This window comes from Symphalangus syndactylus, chromosome 9 (assembly GCF_028878055.3).
Source record: "Symphalangus syndactylus isolate Jambi chromosome 9, NHGRI_mSymSyn1-v2.1_pri, whole genome shotgun sequence".
NCBI classification, from domain to species: Eukaryota; Metazoa; Chordata; class Mammalia; order Primates; family Hylobatidae; genus Symphalangus; species Symphalangus syndactylus.
The window spans coordinates 121574941-121592815 of record NC_072431.2 but is presented as its reverse complement, the minus strand read 5'-3'; the positions used below and the strand labels follow the sequence as shown (position 1 = coordinate 121592815).

The 17875-nt window shown below is 35.9% G+C and overlaps 1 protein-coding gene across 1 annotated transcript in view; it reads left to right on the top strand.

The window, feature by feature from the left end:
• ADAMTSL1 (ADAMTS like 1) overlaps positions 1 to 17875 on the top strand; it is a 956380-nt gene that overhangs the window by 179542 nt on the left and 758963 nt on the right. Inside the window, exon 3 of the mRNA XM_063609087.1 lies at positions 2475 to 2594. The gene's annotated coding sequence lies outside the window, so the exon portion shown is untranslated. The remainder of the gene's footprint in view (positions 1 to 2474; positions 2595 to 17875) is intronic.

Sequence of the window (17875 nt, the reverse complement as noted above, 5' to 3'; positions counted from 1 at the left end):
TTAAGAATTGGCATCGAATGACTACAGGTGATCACCATTTTGGATAACAGAATTAGAATTCAAAATAGCCTTGGATTTTTGAAGACATGATTCATAAAATATGGGATTCAACAGGGATCAACTTACATTAGTCCTTTCAAAAAACACCAAAATTAGAACACGTCAATTCTGGATTACTGTAAACCCAGTTCTTGATCTTTCTCAAAAAGAGAATTGCTCAGCCATTCCTTGCCTAGAGCTTGAAGAGCTGTGAATGGGCCTGAATAACAAGTCCATGAATTTTGAATGCAGCCAGCAAGACGTGGGGAAGGCTTCTGAGCAGGAGAATTACACATGGTCAAGACAGGCTTTGGAGTATATTTAACTGAGGACTGAAGGAATGATTGTCCTTAATAGGGGAAGAACTAAGAGAAAATTAATTTTAAACGTAGCAGGAGTAATTTAGGTTAGCTAGAAGGCTACATTTCCATGAATCAGTTTTTGCAAGTTATACCTCTACTTGTTTAGTATTTGTTAGTTCTTATGAAACTCAATGTAGAAGAAGAAACAAGATAACCTCATTGTGCCCTGCCTTTCAGTGATTGTATTAGTTTTCTATTGCTGCCGTAACAAATTACCACAAATTTAAAGGCTTAAAACAGCACAAAAGTTTTATCTTACAATTTCTGTAGGTCAGAAGTCTGGCAAGGTATGGTTGGATTCTCTGGTCAGTGTATTACTGGGTTAAAATCAAGATACTGGCTGAAGATAACAGTTCTCATCTAGGACTGGGGTCCTCTTTCAAGCTTCCTTCTCATGCTTCCTACATGCCTCTGCCCCTCTCATCTTCAAGCCAGCAGTGGAAAGTCAAGTCCTTGTTACACTTTAAATCTCTTTGATTTCCCCCTCTGCCACATCGCTGACTTCCTCTTCTCCCTCAGCCAGGAGAAAGCTTTGTTTTTACGTACTCATGTGATTACATTGGGCCTACCTGGATAATCCAGGTTACTAACCCTAATTAGTAGTCTTAATTACATCTGCAAAGTCCTTTTGGCCAGGTAAAGCAAATGTGTGTGACAGCAGAGTGTATAGGTGCTGGGGGCCAAGATTCTTTTTACCACCATCAGTCATATTGACTATGCTGTATAACAACAGAATTTTAAGTTTAATTAAGACTTTTTGTCTTGGTGTCATATAAAAGTATTTGATGGATTGAGCATCTTGATGAGATGCCATTATATATGTTATAGAAGAGTATACCCCCTTTCCAGAAGACATAGGGTTTAAAATGACTAATTTATTATGCATTATTTTCAAGAAGGTATAAATTAATATAAACATCCACATATTCATTACTGATATTAGCAATACCATAAAAAGGCGTAAAATACAAAATGTATGAGAGTTAAAAAGACAATGTGACATGCTATGTTCATTATAAATATTATAAATATGATTAAAGAATTTCATGTGCTAGAACCTTAGATTTTTACTTGTTCCTTGGGCAGAATGTGCTTTTGATAATAATAATGGCTGTTATTTACTGAAAGCTTACTATATGAAAGGCATCACACTAAGCATTTTAGATGTTATTTCCCATTTTCTCAACAATGCAACATTGTTATCATTCCTGTTGTACGGTGAGTAAACTGAGGCATAGAGAGGTAGAAGGAGGCCTGGGTGAATTGATTATACCTTGAATGTATAGGAGTTACTTAACAATTTGCCTCTCACCAGAGGTGGCTTGAGTAGCTCAGTAGCCAAATGATAAAATGAAAAGATGAGGGTTTTAGAGTTAGACCTGTATTTGAATGCTGATTTCAACACTTACTGACTTGACAAATTCCTGAAACCCTTTGTGCCTTTAGTTCCTAATTTGTAAAGTATGGCTGATAACAGACACCTCTTGGGGCTATCACAAGATAACCTGTGTAAAGAACCTGGAATGTGATAAGCTCTAGATGAAAGATCTCCAATACCTCCTTCCGGAGCAGATAAAGTATATCTGGTTCTAAAGCACTTGAATAGCCCAGGAAGTCAGTTCTGGGCTCAGGCCAGGCTTTTCTTATGTGGTAAATATTTAAGGGGACATGGGGACCCATCTAGGTGCTGGGATCTATTGGACTAAGGATAGATCCCTGTGGGTCCAGGACACATATGAGATCAGATTCATGGATAGCCCAATGGGATGAGTCTAGGAGCCTAACCATATTGGACCTGGCCACAGAGATAACCTATAATCACTGGATTTTGAGATTGTACACCCGTCAGTTAAGAGGCACCAACTTAGCAGGGGATGTTCCTGGCATCCATTGGAGGAGCCACATGCCAGAATGTTCTAGTGGTTCTCGCATTAATATGTATTTGCGTGCATTGTTTTTGATTGCTCTAATCAGCCTTGAAATGAATCCAAGAGCTTTCTGCAACTAATCGCACAGTGCCCAATCCCTCCAGGCTCTGTCTGAAGGTTTAATTCAGCTACCTTATCTCTCTAGGTATGTGGAGACCAAAGCCAAGGGGCTGTTTTCCTGCGGGAATTTACACTGATTCGAAGAGAGAGCCTCCATGAAGATTTCCTGTCTGACCTCTTGAATAGTCACAAAAGTGAAGACTCGGTACAGTGTCACTTCTTCTACTTATTCATAGAAAACACTGAGGTTCAATGGCTGATTCTGACTTGTGGTGGTGCTTTTTAGCAAATCTGAAGAGGTTTCGATGGTATTTTCTCATATCTGTGAGAGGAGGGAGAGGCAAAGTGTAGGGCAGTGGACAGACTGTATAGGGCAACTTTCTGACTTTTCCTGGGTCTGGCAAAATTTAAACATTTTACTCAAGCATTAAAGTTTGTTTGGGGCAGCATGTGGAGGATTCACATTAAGGCACTGATGTTTTGCCAGCGAGTCTGAACATGAAATGGTAATAATTTAAATGAGTGAAGGAAAAAGGAGATTTATATGTAAAGCCCAGATTGTTTTACGGGTCAGTGGAAATTCTACTGTCTTCCAATCCTGACTTCTTTGTAGATATTCTTACTTCAAAGTGTTAGTGATATTTGTTTTATGAAAGTTTGTTTCTCTGGTGGTGGTTTTAGGGGAAAAAAAGTCTAGAAAATGAGCTCTCAAATGAAAACAATAGTACAGTTGACTGGAGATGTCAAGATACAGGCCTTTCTCTGCTTGCAAATCAAACTGTGATTTGTAATTTGGACTTCTTCGCGAGAACTGGACAGACAACTTGTGAAAGTTCTAAATGTGGTTCTGTATAGTGATGACCTTATGCTCAGAAGTATTCATACTGGAATTAGAGGATGCCGTGTATACAAGTTAGTGGGTTTCTTATCCAGCATAAAAGGGTGGGATCACAGAAAATAACGTCTTAGAATACCCCCAAAATAAACATACAAGTGACTGTATTTCTACCTTCTGTACCCTACCTCTTGACTGCCCTCTCTCAAGAGCGTATCTTTTGCATATTGTGTCGCATGCGTTTCTTTCAGACACTGAGTAAATTGGCTCTCTTCACTGACATTCACAAGCCACTTACTGTTTTTGTCATTTACATCTTTTTCGTGGTGAGCATTCACATCTTTCTCAAAGCATATGGCCCAGTGTGAGCAGGAATGGTGGCGGAGGCTCCCAATGGTACAATAATACATTTTCGTATGGTTCGTATATTGTTTTTTTTTTCTCAGTAAGCCTGAATATGCAGAGCCTACCTTTTAAATTTTCCATGTTTGTTTACAGCTTTCTTTGTGATCTACTGTGGACCTACAGCTTGTCACCTAAGTTTTATTTTTCCTTCTTACGAAAAATATCTTGCAATTATATCTTAATTTTGTCCCATTTGCTCTTATGTGAAATCTGAACTATTTTAGCTCATATTGAATTTGGTTTATGCAAAGTCCTGGCAAGTGCTGCTGTGTAGATTCTACATGAAAACTTCATAAACAAGTCTAATTATTACATCATTTATGCCATAAAGGAAATTGAATAATATGAACTAATTATGGACATAATGGAATTGTCACAGTAGTTCCACTGAAACCAATTTTTGTCACTTGGTAAGCATCAAAGGGTGTCATAAACATTATTATTACTACCTGGTATTACATTGATTTCCATCAAAATGAAAACTGTACATGCTGTTGAATTTCCTCAAAGGTAATTTATAATTACCTTTTAATAATTATAATTGGCTTACTCATAGTAATTGAGTGGGTGGAGGCATTTTACCTGTTTTACCTGAAAGAGGAATTACCTACCAACACAAGTAGTCACTCCACAAAGCTGGAGTTTTGCAAGAAAAAGAGGGGAAAAAAAGAAAAGTTCAAAGCTTCTCAACTACCAGAAGCTACTTCAGTCTCCCAATAAGTGTGTGAAATTCTAACAATTTCTGTGGAAGGTGTGTCTCCATACGTGAGAGCTTCGTTTGGCCCACAGATAGAAAACTTTGAAAATGTAACTTTATTTCCTAAATCAACATTAGAAGATGAATCGCCATAATCTCTGTTTGTCTAGGGGAAGAGTTCAAACATGAGTTGATACTCCTATTAGTAACCAGAAAGGTGGAATTCCCTTTCTTGCCCCTTATTTATGAGTTTCTGTCTTATTGGGAGGAGGTTCTTCAGCAGAATGGGAGAATCAACAAGAAACCTTCCTGGTGTAGGTGACAAGAATCACTTGACAAAAGCAAGTGGGTGAGAGATGAAAAATGGTTGAGCAGCATACTCTGTTTGTACAAACCTATCTGATTTTAAGTATGTCTTCCCTAGTATCCCAAAGACATTTATGCACGCGTTTCACCTCCCCTCCCCTACCAGGTTAGCAGCTCTGCTCCTTGAAGACAGGACCTCTGTTGATTCTCAGGTCCCTAGGATTTAGCCCAGCACTTGCTTGTGATAAATGCTCATCTGTGTTGAGGGTTTAATCACAAATGAATAGAGAATAGTTGTGGTGAGGAAACCCACTATGTCTATCCTCTATTGCCTTGTTGTTAACATTTTATATTGAAAACACTGTGAGAATTCCATCACAGAATATGCATGAAAATGGCCTTATAAATGTGAACATCCTTCTAAATGCAAAGCATTCTTGTTAAAATGATATCAATGACTTCAGTTTTTAATGAGGTGATAAAAAAATATTTGGGATTATCTGTCATGACGTCTCTTCAAGCCAGTATATAGGTTTATCATAAGTAATGCAAATTCAGGGAGGTTTGCCAACTGGAAATTGATAGTTGTGGAAGTAACAAATGTATCTCCAGCACATAGAGCATTTTGGACAGAAGTAGCATTAACTGGGAAACACCATGTCTCACTCCAGGTGAAAGTATTGCTATTCTAAGGGCTTCAACTTTTCTTCTCTCACACCCTTTCTTTACTAGAAATTCTTCCAGAAAAAGTTTCTTTCAAAAATGTAAATAATGTTTGAAAACCAGAACAGCCTGCCTTATTTGTGGCACTCTTTCACCTAAAAACATAATTTATTTTGACAAAAATAAGTGGTCATTTTGACCTTTCAGTGACACTTTCTCAATCCCTTCTCAACGAGGACCTATTGGCGTGAATTAACTTTTGCATTGCGTTAGAAAAACTTTCTAGCTAGCTTCCTCTCAGAGGGCTAATTTCATTCTCTGCACTTGGAGAAGCTATTTAAGTGAGCCGTTTTCCTAGAAGCCACAGCAGGCAATTAAACTTCCAATCATTGCCTGAAATTCTGCATGTACATGATTTGCATTGTTTGCAGAGAAGAAATAAGATGTTTGTCAAAGGCTTTTATTCGTTATTGAAATAGTCAAGAAACAGATCATGTTGATTTTGATTGTGAGCTGGATACAAAAGCAGGATGATAATTAACAAAATTCATTAAAGAATGAGGTTTTCTTCAGTATGTAATTAGTGCACACTTCATTTGCCTGTAGCTTTGTGGTAAACACAGTGGTTATCGAAGCCACTATTGTACCTTGGTATCAAAGAGAAGTTATTTAAATATTTATACCAGTTATTTAAATATTTATACCAATTGAGTGTTCCTTTGAATGACTGGTAAAATAGAGGTGTCTTTTGTGGAATGGAGGTGAGCTTTCAGGGGGAGATCTTCAGAAATGCCTACCTTTAATCACAGTGTGTAAAGAGTTTGTTTTTTAGGGCAAGTCATTAATTTGCTGAAACTCAACTGAAATAAAAAATGCAATTCACTAAAAATGATTCTGCTTTAAAGTAAATTATATTTTCTCTGTTGTTTGGCTGCAAGGCCGGTTACTGGTGTGGGACAGTATTATTTCTACGAACTGAAAAATTCACTCAACCAATACATACATCCTCAAGTAAAATGGAATATAACTATTTCCATGTATTCTTGAGGGGTTCACCAACCTCCTCCCCACTCCTATCAATAGAAACGAAATATTAGAATGTAAGCGCTAGTAACTGAACATAATTTAATTTGCTTAATTATCTTTCTAAACTGGCTACTATTTTAGAATATTTAGTGGACATAAATACAAGGAAAGTAGCAATGTGTCAGGAGCACTTGGGTTACTGAAGAATGACTCACTCTTTCATTAGCATCTTCCCACCTGAATTCATTCAGCACATTCCTGACAGAATGTTTAGGAACAAATGTGATCTAATTGCTTCCTCCATAACTGTTTGTGGAATAAAGAGAAGAATGAACTAACATTTAATTGCAAACGTACACATGCTCTAAATTGCCTGTAACTTCATAAAGCTTTATTGATTAGTGACCATTATATTTTTTCTTAACTAGTTTTATGCAAAGGAGAATATTGCAGTGATTTGGGAGGGGTCAGATGTTTTAAAAAGGTAAGTCATTCCAATTTAATCTTTGATTTTTTGGAATGCTCACAACTATAACTTGAGTTGGCTACCAAAATTCTACCTTGGGCAAATACAGGGAGACAAGACGCATAGATTTGGTTTATAGCACATTTGTTACTTTGAGTTATATGATATTACAAAGAAAAAATCAGAACATCCTACATAGTTTGTAAAATCTGCTACCCTGTGGGGTTTTTAAGTGTTATTATTTGCCTGTATTTTACAAGACTTACCTACTTAGTGTATTATGTCTCTACCAGTAATGAACTATATACATAAAATCCCTTTAAGTTTCACACATAAATATTTCATATAACTTCACATTTCTGATTTTACTTTGCATTCCAAACTAATACTCTAAATCATTTCTACGTTTTTATGGAAAGGAAAAAGGAAGCTTGGGAAGGCTGGATATGCACCAAACACTTTACTAAGGGATGCATATGAATTTCTCAGAACAACCTGAGGTAGACAATAGGTATCTCCATTTTGCAATATAGAGCTATTTAATGAAAAATGGAATAAATATCTTGGAGAAATATAATTTTAGAAAGATACCACTTACAGTAGTAACAAAACTATAAAAACTGAAGTCTGAAAGAGATACAAAATGGAATATTAATGAATAACTCAAAGATATAAAGTTAATTAAGACCACATTATTTACTTGTGTACACATGAAGCCTGTGGAACCAGTAATTAATTTCATCTCAGAAAGGCAAAACAGATTTAAATAAGAGAAAGAGAAAAAAGGAAAGAGAAAGGAAAAACCCTGGATTGTTTTAAATAGCAAACAGTTTCCATTTTTTTATTGTTTGAGATAGTAAACTACTGGTTAGCAGGCAGCTCTCAGAAAGGTCAGCCCATGCTGTGCCCTGGAGAGAATGGATGGGTCACATACGGATTCTCTAGGAGAGCTGGGTATCTAACTGTGCTGGATACGTGACAGGGTTTCTCTCTACTCTGATCATCAGGTTTCTGTGTTAGTGTTTCTATTTCATTATACCAGGAATACATCATCAACCTTATCAAAATTCCTCAGGATAGAATTATAAATCCTTACTGAAGGATTACAGGATCTAATAAATGGAGAGATTTAAAATGTTCATGAATGGGAAGTCTTAATGTCATGAGGATGCCAATTTCCCCACAAATTGATCCACATATCTAGTATAACCAGAATGATTTTGAAGAAGAAAAGGATGAGTGTTGCTGTATTTGTTACAAAGCTATAAGAATTAAAACAGTGTGATATTAGAATGTAGATAGACAAATAGAACAACATAGATAATTAAAGAATCTATAAATAGACACACATAAAAAAGAACTTGGTATATCACAGATGTGCTGTTAGAAATAATTGGTAAAGGGTGTAATAAATGGTTACATAAAAACAAATTTCAGACAGATTAAAAGTCTAAATGTGAAAAGCATGACCTTAAAACTTAAAAATGAACTTGTGTAAGAATTTACTTAACTAGGACATAAAAAGTGCAACCTGTAAAAGAAAATATTGATACTTTATATTAACATTTTAATGGCATGGAAATTTAATATGCTTAAAAATTCCATAAACAAGGTAAAAGGACAAGACACAAGCTGGAAGATATTCTTTGCAATGTACATAACTGGCAAAAAATATGTAATATATGAAGAACTCCTAGATTTTGGATATTAGCCCTTTGTCAGATGAACAAATTTGCAAAAATTTTCTCCCATTCTATAGGTTGCCTGTTCACAATGATGATAGTTTCTTTTGCTGTGCAGAAGCTCTTTAGTTTAATCAGATCCCATTTGTCTGTTTTGGCTTTTGTTGCCATTACTTTTGGTGTTATAGTCATGAAGTCTTTGCCCATGCCAATGTCCTGAATGGTATGGCCTAGGTTTTCTTCTAGGGATTTTATGGTTTTAGGTTACGTTTAAGTCTTGAGTTAATTTTTGTATAAGGTGTAAGGAAGGGATCCAGTTTCACCTTTCTGCATATGGCTAGCCAGTTTTCCCAACACCATTTATTAAATAGGGAATCCTTTCCCCATGGCTTATTTTTGTCAGGTTTGCCAAAGATCAGATGGTTGTAGATGTGGAAACCATCATTCCTACCGAACTAACGCAAGAACAGAAAACCAAAGACCGGATGTTCTCACTCATAAGTGGGAGTTGAACAATGAGAACACCTGGACACAGGGAGGGGAACATCACATACAGGGGCTTGTCGGGGGGTGGGGGGCTGGGGAGGGATAGCATTAGGGGAAATACTTAATGTAGATGATAGGTTGATGGGTGCAGCAAACAACCATGGCACGTGTATACCTATGTAACAAACCTGCACGTTCTACACATGTATCCCAGAACTTAAAGTATATACAAAAAATGAACTCCTAGAGATCATTCTTAAAAAAAATGAACAGACTAACAGAAAAAAATGAATCACTAGAAGGAGACATGGATGGCTAATATACATGAAAGAGGTTCTCGGCCTTACTCATCGTAAGGGATTTACAAATTAAAATAACAGAGATAGCATTTCATACCCATCAGATGGACAACAAATTGAAAGAACCAACAAAGGCAGTTGTCAGTGAGAAAGTAAGGTTATGAGAAGCACTCCTATACTGCTGGTGGGAGCATAAATTGGTATAACCACTTTAAAGAGCAACTTGGCAATGTCTGTAAAGTTGAATATATTCATGTCCTAAATCCCAGCAATTTCACTTTAAAAATCTACCTTATAGAAGCCCTTACACTTACATTCAATTAAGTATTGCATATTATAGCCTAAAAATGAAAGAAAATCATGAATATCCATCAGAAGGTAAATGGGAGAATAACGTATGGCTTATTTATACAATAAACACTATGTAAATAAATAATAGATCCACATGTATTAAAATAGATAGATTTCAAAAATAAAATATTCATGGGGAAGGGATACCATTTTACAACACGGTATCATTTGTTGCCATTTTAACTTTACATAAATCTTTATTAGATTTCATTTAGAGAAAATATATATAAAGACAGACATGCGAAAAATATGCTTCAACTTTGGGAGGTTTGCTAACCTCTGTAGGCAGAGGGGGACAGATAATTGGGTTGGGATGCTATGCATAGTACACTTTAGCCCTATCTATAACATGTTACTGATTTTTTAAAAAAGGTAATATAAAATGTTTCTAATTGTTTAAATGGTTAGTGGTTGCACACACATTTGCTTCATTATTTCAGTGTGTTTTAATGACTGAGATATTTTACAATGCATGTATAATAAAAACTTGGGATAATATCTGGCAAATAGAACAAAATAAATAATTAACTGTTTTTATTAGCAGTGGTCGAACTGGAAAATCACTGAAACATAAAGTGACAAAGCTCGGTGCCCAAGATTTAATATATTTTTGCCTCATGATATAATTAAGCAATAGTCAAAAGTATGATAGCAGAACCCAACATCATGGGGGCTCCTATGAGTTCATGAACTGTGCCTCTAGTAAATAATGTCAGGATGATGAATCTCGGTACTGAAGGAGAGGGACTATTTTTTACACTTGACCTTTGGAATTAATGAAAACCATTATCCTTTAAGGGAAAAATAATTCTTTTTTCTTTATCAAGTTCTACTTTCCTTACAGCTTACACAGCCCCTATCTTTTATTTATGAGATGTCCTCCATTTGCTAGGATTCTGCCATTTATTCCAAACAACAAATAGATACCAAGATTAATTATCTAAAAGACATTGGAAGTAATAAAATGTGAAGCATTAAAAGCCCCAACACTAATGCAGACAGATTTTTAGGATCAAACAACCTCTTAAATATAGAGTAAAATTCGGTTTAAAAAATGTTAACATTTAGTTAGAAATACATAAATAACATGTGTGAATTTTATTACTCTTTTGGGGGGCGTTTTCACGTTTCATATTGTGAGGCCCTTCCGAAAGAGCACTTTGTCAATAATGGAAATTTCGGTGTTATAGAAATTCTTGCTAGGCGTGAACTCCAACTTTTTTTCTTTACGTTAGTATTCAAATTTCTGAGATAGTCAGCACTTAGAGTTAATGTTAAACAAACTAGAACACTCTGAAATTAATGATGAATATCACATATCTTTAGTATAGTTATAAATGTAAGGAGATGGATATTTGCTGCTTAACTTCGGAACTGTCTTAATAAGCATAAGCATAAGACTTAAATTATACTTCAGAAAACCACTTGAGGCACCAAAGAATAATTTATTGCTTCCCTGTACTAAACGTCCATAATATAAAGAGCAAATTCACCTTATGGAAAGGCAACTGTCTTCCCAAGGAGTCCCTTAGTTGTTTGTAAGGTAATGCTGAAGCTATCAACCTGTGCGTTGAGTTTAAATGCCTATCCTAAATAGACCATTTATGATTTAGTCATGTGTGGAGGCACCATCCATCAGTAGTTGAAGGCAGCTGAAAAGGAATGGTTGGAGATTCTTCTAGTGGTTGAACAAGGTCATTTGGCATCAGAGGTCTGCACAGAGGGGTGCTGAGTAGAACTGGAGTGGTCAGACAGCCTTCTGGAATCACATGATCAAAAGTCAGATATGTCATACCTAAATTTAAGAAAATATGAGAGGATACTTCAGGCTGTGAGCAGTGACAAAATGTCCTTTTGATGCAGCACACCCTCTCCTAGAATTTAAAAATTTTCTAATATGGATAGACATGACTTTTTTTTAGTTTTTAGGGTTCAGAGTACGTAGAAATTTGCATCTTTCAACTAAGATTGTAATCGGGCGGACCAACTGAAGTAAAACACTAACAAGACATTGTTTAAAGAATAATATTATTAAGTGATGCAATTTCTAAATGTTCATTTTAAAATTTGTATCCTGTTTTCCCTGGTTGTTAATGGTAATTTTTAAGTAAGAGAACAATGTCATGATTTTGTTAAATTTTAAAAATGGTAGCGTTATTACCCAATGGAAAGTTTGAGAAAGGAGAACAATTTAGTTTTTTGTGTGTGTTATTAAGTTCGATTTCAACTTGATGTTGACAAGGAAGAAAATGAATACTAAAAGAATTAAAGATCTATATTGTTTAAACATATAAATCTTTCTTTTGCTAAGAGAAAATACCTGTATCTGTAATTAAATTTTAACACCAGCATTGAAAATGTGGGATTTGATATCAAGATGTCATTTATAGAGCTTAAAACCTGAGGGGGCGTTGTGTTGTTGGGTTGAAGCTTCATTTCCAACTGGCTGTGAGACTTTAGGCAAGTCATAGAACTCTCTAAACCTTGTCTTCTTGACCTTTAAAATAAACATGTTCTGGATGATCTTGAACCCTAAGATATTGTGTTTCAAATTTGATATTTAATGGAAACTTTAAATTCTTAGAGTTCTTCCTAGTAGACTCACCTTCCTTCCCAGTTCCCCACAAACACCAACTGGCTGCCCATCCATTCTACATACACTGTGCATTTATCAACATAATATTGGTAACAATTAATATGCACATTGCTGTTTACACAGTGGATACTTGTATGTCAAAGCTAATTATGTGTTTTTGGAATGTCATATTCCTGAAACACAATTTAACATCAAACCACCTTAGTCTGATTCCTACTTAACTCTAACCTTGCTTCTGACAATATCCATTTAGAACTTCTTAGCTTCAACTTGCTGAGAGCACTTTTTGTTTCATGTCATATTATCAGTTCAGTGCTTTGCTCACAGGACCTCTTCTGCTTGGAATGTCTTCCTTCCCTCCTCTCTAGACTTTCCTTTCTTAACTCAATCCAAGTCCTACCTGCTCCAGGAAGCTGGCTGTCATTCTGGTCCTCAGGGTGGGCTTGTCTCTCCAAAGTCCTATGGGTCTCACTATCTTTGCTCATGGAAGCAGCCCTTGGCATGGCTCCTCAGGCCGCCTGGAAGATCCTACACAGATATGGAGAATCCTTGACTCAGGCTGAGGGGCAGTCTAGTACCAGGCCCTTAATCTTCAGAGATGGAAGACCAAGAAGGGAATTTTAGTCCAAGTCTGGGAAAAGAAGAAGGTATATTGAGATTTCAGAGAGTAGGATTTAGGGAAGGGGCTAAGAAGAGAGAATGCAAAAAAAAAAAAAAAAAAGACAAACAAAGGTTTGGCTAGAGGTACTGTTGGACACAAGGCAATTAAAAAATTCAGACTAGGAAATAAGTCTGTGGTCTTGTTTCAAGAATGTTGTCAATTTGTTGTAGTATGCTGCTGGAGACTGAAAGCCTCCTATTTTCCAATTTTACTTATCTTTTTATACATATAGATCATTTGCCCTAGCATATTTTTAAGCAAGGAATATGTTTGACAATACTTTGTTTTTCCAGCACATGGAACAGAATCTTAAGCAGGGTAAAAATAATAACATAGTAACAACAATAGTAATAATAATTAAAATGTGAACAATAGTAATGAGAGTATATATCATTTATTGATGCCATAGTGATAATAAGTATATTAATAACAATATTGGTAACAATAATAATATAGTTATTGACTATCATGATAGTAACTATCATTTATTACCCTCTTCTGTATCACGTGCTGCCTTAAGCACTTTGCATACATATCTTCAAGAATCTTAGAGAAAGGGTGACATTTCCCTCTCGTAATGGAAGAAGAAATGAAAAGCAGTTTTTCCAGGGTCACAAAGATCTGTTACTTAAATTGTTAAAATGATGCAATTTAAAGAATACAGGAATTCAACTTAACAACCATTTACTGAGCATCAACTGTACTCAACACTGTAGTATAGGTACTAACAGGGGATATAAAAATGGGTCAAGTAGTCTATACTCTCTAGGAGTTCAGAATGTTAACATTTTAATTCTAACTGTTGGGATATTTTGTTTTTAGGTCAGTTCACTGGGATAATGGCAAAGTACTTTGATTACAGTATCATTAATTCAGCATATTTCATCCTCTTAATAGGAAAATCTTCAGAAACAGCACTTGATTTTTTTTAAAGAAGCCTTAAACTCAGTTACATATGAAGCAGGTTCAAAGGAGCTGATGAGCACAGAAAATTTCAGGTAGACATTATTATAGTTTGCAATTATATTCCCACATAGGGATATTGCTTTGCACCCTCAATTGCCTTTTAATGGATTTGAACATTGACATACGTATGTTTAGATGGTTTCCTGACTCCATTTAGAAAGTACAATTTAGTAAATTGGTTTGAATGTAGGACCAGTTACCAGTGCTGGCTAGTGTACCAAGTTTCTATAGGGACTGTTGATCTTTATGTATTACATATGCCCCAAAGAATGAATGAATGCATGTGTGGAGAATATGTATAGGAAGCTAAGTAAGTTGTTGAAAACTATGGTGTTCTGTGCTGGACACCAATCTGGTATAATTGTTATTAATAGTAGAAGAAATTGGCCTTAGTTTTTTATGTACCTTAACTTTCTGGCAATTAATTATGCATGACACTGATGGGAATATGGCTAAAACGTTGTGTCATTTAATCTTAAGTCCATTGTATGTGCCTGAAACTTCCCCATACAGTAGCATAAAAATAGACATTTGTTTTTTCCTTATGTAAAAGAAACTTTCCAGAGATAGAAATGTCAGGACCAGTATGATCAAAGATGCTAGGGACGCAGCTTATTCTACTTTCCTTCTAAGTCATCCATGCCTCCCATTTGCAAGGATGCTTGGTGATCCAAAATGGCACCAGAGCTCCAGTCATTACACCTATATTCCAGCCAATGAGAAAGAGGAAAGGACAAATGGAGAAAAAGTGCATATTAGCTGGCTCGTAAGATATCTTTCAGTTGCTGTCACTCACTTTCTTTTTATATCTCATTGGCAAGGATTTGGTTACATACCCATGCCTAGGCGCGGGGGAATCTGGGCAGCCATACAGCTAGCTTAAGGAAGAAGGGAGAATGGGTACTGGAGTGAGCAGCTAACAGTCTCTGCCACAGTGATATAGTAGGTGAAAGAATAATTGAATCAAATCCCCCAAGTTTGCACGATGAATACAAAATTCACTTGCCAGTGGCTTTAAGATTTTTGGTGAGTGATGAAAATGTTTTAGAATTAGATAGTGGTCATGATTACACAATATACTAAAAACTACTTAATTGTATACACTTTGAAGGATGACTTCTATGAATTACATAATGATTTTTAAAGAGAATCCTGTGGTCTATACAGTTTAAGAAGGAAAAACAAAGACTCGAAAATTTTATTCTCCAGAATATAAAGACAATAGCTTAAAAAAGAGTGGAGGCTCTCACAGCATGTCTTGTGGCTCCGTTTATCTAATGAGAAATGCTCCCACAGTAATACTTATGCCTGATGCTGCCGTGTAAGGCAAAGTGAGAGATAAATGGTTGAACTGCAGAGTGCAGGTGGTGATAATAATAGTGATGAACACAGCAGCAGCACACATTTATTATTTATTGGACACAAAGTTATGAATGTGACATAATGGCAGACATTTCAGATCATATCAGAAATAATCTTATGACAAAACTAAGGCACGGACTGATTAACCACCTTATCAAGATTACATGCTTTGTAAGTAGTAGAATGCGGGTTACAATTCAGGCAGCCTGATTCCACAGTCCATACTCCTGATTGCTATACTGCACTATACACTGCCTCTAAACACTGAAGCAGGAGCCATGGACTCTCATTTACAAGTAAGGAAACTGAAGCTGAACAAGCTTAAATATCTGGCTCTAATGATCATATAGCTAGTAAGAAGGTGTTACTGGGTTCAAAACTAGACCTAGATGATTCTAAAGCCATTGATTCCTATATGTTACTGCCTGCCAGGTAATCAGACTTTCTCTTGCTGCCAAAAGTGTCCTCCCCAACTGATCTTTGATAAAGGAGCAAAGGCAACACAATGAAGTAAAGACAGTCTTTCAACAGATGGTGCTGGAACAACTGGATGTCCACATGCAAAAAATTAAATCTGGGCATAGACCTTACACCCTTCACAAAAATTAATTCAGAATGGATTATGGACCTAAACAGAAACACAAAACTAAAAAACTCTTAGAAGATAACATGGGAGAAAACCTAGATGGCATTGGGTATAGTGATGATGTTTTATATAGAACACCAAAGGCATGATTCATGAAATAAATAATTGATAATCAAGACTTCACTATAACTAAAAACTTCTGCTTTGTAAAAGATAATGTCAAGATAACAAAAAGGCAAACCACAGACTGGGAGAAAATATTTGCAGAAGACATCTGAAAAAGGATTATTATCTAAAATATACAGAACTTAAAACTCAACGATAATCAAACAATCCAGTTCAAAAATGGGCCAGAGACCTTAACAGATACCTCACCAAAGAAAATATACAGTTGGCAAATAAGCATATAAAAACATGCTACACATTGTATGTCACCAGGGGGATGCAAATTAAAACAACAATGAGATACCACTACACATCTATTAGAATGGTCAAAATCCAAACACTGACATCATGAAATGCTGATGAGGATGCGAAAGAACGGGAACTCTCATCCATTGCTGGGAATGTGAAAGTAGGTCTGTACAGCCAGACCTACTTTGGAAGACAGTTTGGCAGTTTCTTACAAAAGTAAACATTCTTACCATCCTTCCCAGTAATCACGTTCCTTGGTGTGTATCCAAAGGATTTGAAAACTTATGCCTACACAAAAACCTACATACAGATGTTTATAGTAGCTTTATTCATAATTGCCAAAACTTGGAAGCAACCAAGATGTCTTTCAGTGCGTGAATGGATAAATAAATGAATATATCCAATGAAATAGTATTTTGCGCTGAAAAGGAATGAGCTATCAAAAACGTGGAAGAAACTTAACTGTATATTACCAAGTGAAAGAAACAAATTTGAAAAGGCTACATACTGTATGATTCCAACTGTATGAGGTTGTGAAAGGGCAAAACAGTGGAGACAGTGAAAAGATCAGAGGTTGTTAGGGGTTAGCAGAAAGGGAGGCATGAATTGGTGGAGCACAGATTTTTAGGGCAGTGAAAATACTCTAAATTATACCATAATGGTGGATTCGTTATACATTTGTCCAAACCTGTAGAATGCACACACCAAGAGTGAACACTAGTGTAAACTATGGAGTTTGGGTAATTATGATGTGTCAATGTAGGTTAATCAGTTATAACAGATGTACCATTCTGGTGGGGGTGATACTGGGAAGGCTATGCATGTGTTGTGTTAGAAAGTATATGGGAAATCTCTGTACATTTCTCTTAATTTTGCTGTGAAACTGAAACTACTTTTAATAAATAGTCTTAAATTTTTTTACATTGAAAAGGTTTGTCATGAGGTGCTAATCTATTAGTAGACACATTTGTCTCACAGATTTGTTTTTATTTTTAATAGCAAAAATAAAGTGCCACAACCACCACTAACAACAGTGTCCTCTGATTTGGAGGAAATAATAATCTTTTCAGGATTTGGGGATTTTTATAATATATACTTAAAATTAGGCCAGGTACAGAGGCTCACATCTGTAATACCAGTTCTTTGGGAGGCCAAGATGGGATTACTTGGGACCAGGAGTTTGAGACCAGCCTGGGCAATATATAGTGAGACCCAGTCTCAAAAAAAAAAAAAAAAAAAAAGAGAAAGAAGATTTAAAAAAAAAAGATAAATTTGATTATAGTTATTAAAGGGCTTCTGTGAAGTAAGACTGGACATATTTCATTTTAGGAGTTCCTTGTTCATTTTTACACTAAAATGCTCTCCTGGGCTAGTTGACATGATATTAATTTAAAAGCCACACACACAGACACACAAACACACATAGGCGTGGCTGAGGAAGATGACCTGCCACACAAGGCTTGCTTTTAATTAGATATTCAAAGCACATCTTTCCTTTGACAAACCTAATGTGATGCAGTAAGACAAGTTTATTTTATTTTATTTTTTTCCTCCAGAAGATCCCATGTGGTCCTGCTAAGTATTACTTTTGACAGGCATAGCATCTTTTTAAAATATTGGACTGAAGTTGATTGCAGTTTTCTGACCATTTAGGGTACAGATGTTTATTGCACTCTTATTGCTAT